Source organism: Benincasa hispida, unplaced genomic scaffold (assembly GCF_009727055.1).
Source record: "Benincasa hispida cultivar B227 unplaced genomic scaffold, ASM972705v1 Contig712, whole genome shotgun sequence".
NCBI classification, from domain to species: domain Eukaryota; kingdom Viridiplantae; phylum Streptophyta; class Magnoliopsida; order Cucurbitales; family Cucurbitaceae; genus Benincasa; species Benincasa hispida.
The window spans coordinates 227430-234148 of record NW_024065056.1 but is presented as its reverse complement, the minus strand read 5'-3'; positions in this window follow the sequence as shown (position 1 = coordinate 234148).

Genomic DNA, 6719 nt, shown 5'->3' with positions numbered 1-6719 from the left:
TGAGTTTTAATTCAAAGTATTGAAATCTACCATATGTAATGTTAGTTTAGTTCAACTAACACAAACTATGCGTTAAACGATCTTTGATCTTAGTTCAAATCTGTCTATTGAAATCTAAAAAGTTTTTTTTTTTTTTTTTTTTTTTTTTTTTTTCTGGCAGTTTTCTTAACTAAAAGTATAAAATGAATTTTCCACTCATTTTGTAACAAGCTTTTCTATTATCATCATATCATATTTACTTATTACTTTCTGCGCATGTATGGTTTTTCTTTATTTTTGAGATTTCTAAATTCAGTGTAACAAAACATCAGTTGTTTGAATGATTTAGAAAAAAAGAAATGTTTCCAAAAATTCATTTTCATGATAAAAATTTCTTAAAATGAAAACACAAGTATTTGGCAACATATTCTCAAAATATTTTTTATAATAAGTTTGTTTGGTTTGTTATAGGCTAAAAACATTTTTATTAATATCAAATTACTATAGAGAATGACTAAAGTATTATGAACTAATAATTTAAAATTATTGTCATCGAAGTTGGTCGCATAGAGTGGTCATTCGAGTTGGCCCCCGATTGTGGTGGCTGGAGACTATCGACAGAAGTCTCTAGAAGTGATGGTTAGAGTTGGCTGACAATAGTTGTTGGAGGGGGTGATCGGGATGTTGGCTGATGGTAGTCATCGAAGACAGTGGTTAGAGGTTGGCCAACGATGATCTCTAAAGGTGATGATCGGAGTTGGCCCGTGGCGGTTGTCAGAGGTTGCGAGTGGAGTTTGTCGCCTGTGGTGGCCAAAGTTGATTGGTGGTGATTGTTGAAAAATGGCTGCTAGTGGTGATTGCGGAAGTTGACTGCTAGTGGTGATCATCAGAGTAGGTTGTTTGTGGTAAGCTCTACATAGTAGAAATGAGGAATTAAGAAGAGATCAACCATTAAACACTTGAAATTTATTTTTCTAAAAGTTGGTTTTTCAAGTATTCATCCTCAACCAACTTATTTTTTTTTAAAACAAAATACATGATTAGTGAGATCAAGAGATTTACCGGGATATCTCAATTAGATTGACACATCCTAAACTAACTTATTTTATAAATTCATTTTTTTAAAATTGATTTTGAATGATTAAAATGACTCATAAAATTAAACACTTGAAAAAGTACTTAATACATCTTAAAATCTATTATAGATGATGTTGTGCAATAGAAGCGAGAGAAAATGTGAGCCACATACATCATAAATATAATAATGTTACTCAGCATTACCAAACATTGTTGCAGGATAAATATATTTTTAAAGAAGGTAGAATACACAACTCGACTTTCTTCTTAATTATTGTTATTTTTAGATTATGCACAGCATTAAATTTTAATATTTTTATTATAAAAGAATTAATATTTTATAATTAAACTGATTTTCTTAGTTGGAATATTTACAAAGATATTTTTTTCACAAAACATTGACATTTTGATTCATAATAGAAATAAAAAGAAATTAATATCTAAATTTAATTTAAAAAACATAAAAAAATTTCACAGATAGAAAAAATGTCAAATTATTTATAGAAATAATGACTTGTATAAATTTTTATAGTAATAATGATAATCAGTTCCTATCACTGATAAATGCTGATAGACTTTTATAGAAGTTATTATCCATTTAGTCTGAAGTTTTAAAGTATCGTTTTAGTTCTCTACATTTACACAATTACTTTAAATAAAAGATTTCTTATGAAAAGTAGATAGCCAGATTGAGTCTATGCCTGTGCTTCAACCGGTGACTTGCTTGCAATGGCGGTTGGGCTTCAATTAATAAACATATGGAAGAAGTATTGGACAATTAAGGTTTAAAGAGAAGATAAGGTTTTAAATATTTTGGAGGGGCAATAGATAGCCATATCTAATATGCCATTTTGAATATATATTTATATATATATATAGGTTCAAACCAACCTTTAAAAATACATATAAATTAGTGGAAATAAAAAAAAAAAAACGATTTTATTTTCATATTGTGTTTAATTCTACACATTTGTAGCTTCATCTTCAACTATTGAGCTTCATATTTCGCTAGAGATTGAAATCTGTCTTCCCTTTTTCCTTTTGCGCCAATCAAGTTTTAGGGTTTCCTAAGCAAATAAATACCTTGTATTACAGTTTACAACGGACTATGTTGATGAGGAAAGCGTATGAGCATATACAAAAGAATAATTTAAAGCTCATCTTCGTACTCAGTATTTGTTTTAAAAAAAGTGAAAATGTTGATAAGTATAAAAATGTAAATACGCTATGTTACAAATTTAGAGATTTTAGAATTATGGATGTTGGTGCCAAAAAATGGATAGGCTGTAAATTTGTATTACGAGGGAAAATAGTCTAAGTACTTGCAAGAAAATTTAAGTTGAGCATCGGTGTGATATCAACAAGCTGTACATATTCCAGCGCTCAAGTTAGTATCGAGTTTGTAAGTAACTTGACAAGTAGGAAATAGTAGGGTATTTTAGATATACCTTCGACCAATAGCTTTTGTCATTATATAGAATAGTAAAACATAACTAATGTTTGGATTCACATAATGCCCCTAGTAAATTTTTAGAACCGCCGAGTTAATTTTCTAGTCAATTATACTATTACCACAAGATGTTTAAGTGCACCATCCACTCAAATTCTCAACATTTCCTTTATGGCATATTTGTTATGGATCTAGACGACTTTCAACCTCAATCGCTTTGTGGTCTCCCATCTCTGAGCTTCTTTAGGCTCCCCCTATGGGTCTTATGAGCTCTCTTAGGCTCTTTTCATGGGTCCTTTGAGCCCTACTAGACTCTTCCCACAAGTCCTTTGAGCTCTTTCTAAGCTCCCATGGGTCCTCTAAGTCACCACTAGGCTTCTTATGGGCCCTATAAGCTCCATTAATCTCTTTCTATTGGTTCTTTGAGCTTCTCTAAGCTTTTCATGGGTCATTTATGCCACCACTAAGCTTTCCATCAGTCCTCTGAACTCACTCTAGGCTCTCCTCATAGGTCCTCAGAGCTCCATTAGGCTTTCCCCATGGGCCGTCTAAGCTCGTTTCCCATGAGTCCTCTAAGTCACCACTAGGCTTCCCATGGATCCTCTGAGCTCCACTAGGCTCTTTCCTCCTATGCTCTTTTAGGCTCAAGCTCGCTCTTCATGCCTAATCTAGGCTTCTTTAGGCTCAGACCCTCCTAGGATCCTCATGCCTAGGCTTCTATTAGCTCTCATAGGCTCATCACGCCTAGGCACCTTTAGGCTCTCCTTATGTGTTCTAGGCTTCTCTAGAGCCTCCCTTCTAGGCTCTTCATGCCTAGGCTCCTCTAGGCTCTCCTCATGCATTCTAGGCCTTTCTAGAACCTCCCTCCTAGACTTTTCATGCTTAGGCTCCTCTAGGCTCAGACTTTTTTCATGCCTAGGCTTTTCTAGCTGAGCTCTCCTATGCTTCCTCTAGAGCCTCCCTCCTAGGTTTTTCACGCCTAGGCTCAAGCCCTCTTGGCTCAAGTTCCTAATTCCTAGGTCTCTCTAGTTGAGCTCTCTTGGGCTTCCTCTAGAACCTCTCTTCCTAGGCTCCTCTAGGCCCAAGGCATCCTCTTGGCTCATCATGGAACTATAGGCCTCCTATTTATCTAGGCTCTCAAACTCGGCCTATCTTGATAAATTTACCTATAAACTAATAAAGATTTGATTTTTTTAGATGCATCTTCTATTATGAGTAGGGTAGGAAGTAAGATTTGTAGGTAGGGGAAAATCTGAAAGAAATGATGAAATTTTAAAGTGAATCTAACACATAATACAAAAGTCAGGCACGATGTTGTAATATGAGAACTAACGAACACAATAACTTAATATCAAACAATACTAACAGAGCTAAATAGAGACAAAAATCGGTAACCTAGCTAGTTCGTTACAATATCATCTATCCTAAGGGACTGTATGCCCGATAGAAAGAAACTTCACTATATATAAGAGTTAAGTGATTACAACAAAGTACTTCTCTAATAGGTTTCTTCTTCAGTGGCTTACGTAAAGGTTACTCTTCAATTTCAACTTAGATTCCTCTAAGTGGGAGCTCCCTTCACCTTCACTCAAAGTGATTTACAGTACTCATAAACCAACAACCTAGTCTAAAGGCTACTACAGGCAACACCCTTAATAGCATGGAACACAAAAAATTACGAAGAGTGCATATATGTGCTTTCTTGAACAATCTCTAAAACCCTTTATGAAGGAAATCAGACATGAAGATTTTCATGAGCAGTGGAATGATCGTTCCAAATTTCAATCATATTTGAACAACAACAATTACAGTCAAGAAATGGAAACATACATGCTATGCATATGACCAAATTACAACATGCTTTTCTACAGATCAAGGGATAGAAATTAACATACCTTTGAAGATTCATCTTCAACACCCTTGATCACAAACGTTCATTCATAGGAACATGGCAAAACACGAATGCTCATTCACAGCAACACAGCAACACAAGAACGCTCGAAATCAGCGATCTCCAAGATCACGAACAATCAGCAACCACCACATGAACACCATGAACTCAAAGAACGACCTCCAAATAACCTTGACAGTGTCGAGTTGAGTATGACACCACCACAATGGCTACCTTGGTATTCTCGGTGTGAGAATCCAGAAGTGTGAGCTCTGTGTGGACTTGGTTAGAGGAAGAGACCGGAGGAGAACAATCGTGTAAACGATTGAGCAAGTGGGAGATGACAAGGTCTATCGTATAGATAATGCCCAAGGTTTAATAAACGATATGCGATCGTTTAGCAAAAGCTGCACAATCGTTTAGCTAATCGGCCATCTGAGTGTCTATCGTATAGAAACACTCTACGATCGTCTAGTCTCTTTTCAGTCGTCGTTTAGTAAATCTAATTTACTTGACAGTCACCATGAGTAATTTCCGATAATGGAAATCTCAATTCAACAACTACTAAATTTAGAAAAACATTTTTCCTTTTATCTCACAGTTACCATGAAACCACCAATAACCTCCCACTCAATTGGTTATTAGAGAAAAAGAAATAATTATCCAATAATTAATATTATTATAAATATAAATGTTTATTAGATAACCCTTCACAGATCGTTCGTAAATATAGCTGGGCCAATAACCGTTATGCTCCTGTAGTTACATCAAACTCCTTAAGTACCACGGATCCCTCTAATGAACATAAGTCATAGTCCTACTATGACTTAGTCCTCTCTTTCAAAGAGAAGCTGTGGCCACTATGTGAATTCGATCTTGTGTAACTGAGTTCCCAGCTCCAAAATCAGACAAGTCCCCAAAAAGATAGGCATGTTGAGTTAGCAATCTGGCCACTCTCACCCATACTAATCAAAGGACCACCCTTAAAGGCAAGAGTTACCAAAACACTCAGGATTGAGGTCATGTCACCTATGTGTAGGATTGTATTAGCAACAGTGGAAGCACAAGGATCTAAGCACTCAAATTCACCAATTTTGGCAAAATATAAAGCATGCTCTTGCAGAAAACAAGTGAGTTTCAAGACATACCTCTTGTAGAACTTCTTCAAAGCTTCTTCTCCAGCTGCTGTCTTCTCCAAATCTTGTTGCAGACCACCTCAAGATCTTCCCCACTATTCTCTTGGTGCTCTAGATTGAGTTGTGGGACTCAAAACAAGTTTGAATCAAGATATGAAGGAGAAATGCTCACTGCAGTAATCTTGTTGAAGAACCCTATCTTCAACCCAATTTTTCTCTAAAATTCTATATAGATTGCATGCCCATTTTTCACTCCAATATCTTTACTATATTGCAGATCAACATGCAAAGGAGTGAGTTGCATGAGTTGCAGCTCATGCTTGGAGAAGACAAGGCTAGGAAGATGCCATTTGAGTGAGCAAGTTGAAAGATGGATAATGGAAAAACCACTTTTTCCATTTTGTGTTTTGTTTCTCTTTTTCAATTTTATCTCAAAAATCAAAATTTGATTTAAAAATTCATCTTGATTTTTAAAACTGAAATATTAATTAATTTCACAAATTAATTATGAAATAAAACTTAATTAATTTAATATCAAATATTAAATTAATTTTAACACATATTCATCTTTATATATTTAAATCATATTTAAATATATAAATTCTCCTATTCCGTTTAATTCTCAAATTAAACATGTAATTATATCTCATATAATTACTAATTCCCTTAATTCTAATTAGAATGTTTCAAATTAACTTATCACACTATTCTAGAGCTAGATTGTTACGAGCTAGTAGGGGGACCTCACGGACCTACAGATCATGGGCTCCAACTATCCGAGATTAATTGGCTAAACTCATTAGACCAGATTAATCCCCATTCGTTAAATAATGGGTCACTCCACTAAAGCCCATAGTTGCACTCCCCTCACTATAGATATATTATGTCCACATGATTTAACCATAATCAGCAAGTCGACCCTTCACAGGTTGTTCGTAATAATGGCTGGGTTAAATATCTGTTTTACCCCTGAGATTACGTTAATAATCAGTCCTACTGATCCTCTAATGAACAACTAGTTTGTGATCCAATCACTAAACCAAACTCTCTTAGCCAATGAGAGGGTGAGGCCCCTTGTTCAAGACCTGGATTTAGTACTTGAGAGAACAACCTTTCTCCTATCCCTAAATCGGGTAGGCGTGAACTCCGTCTTGCACCCTATGTCCCCAGCTATCTATCCGGTCTT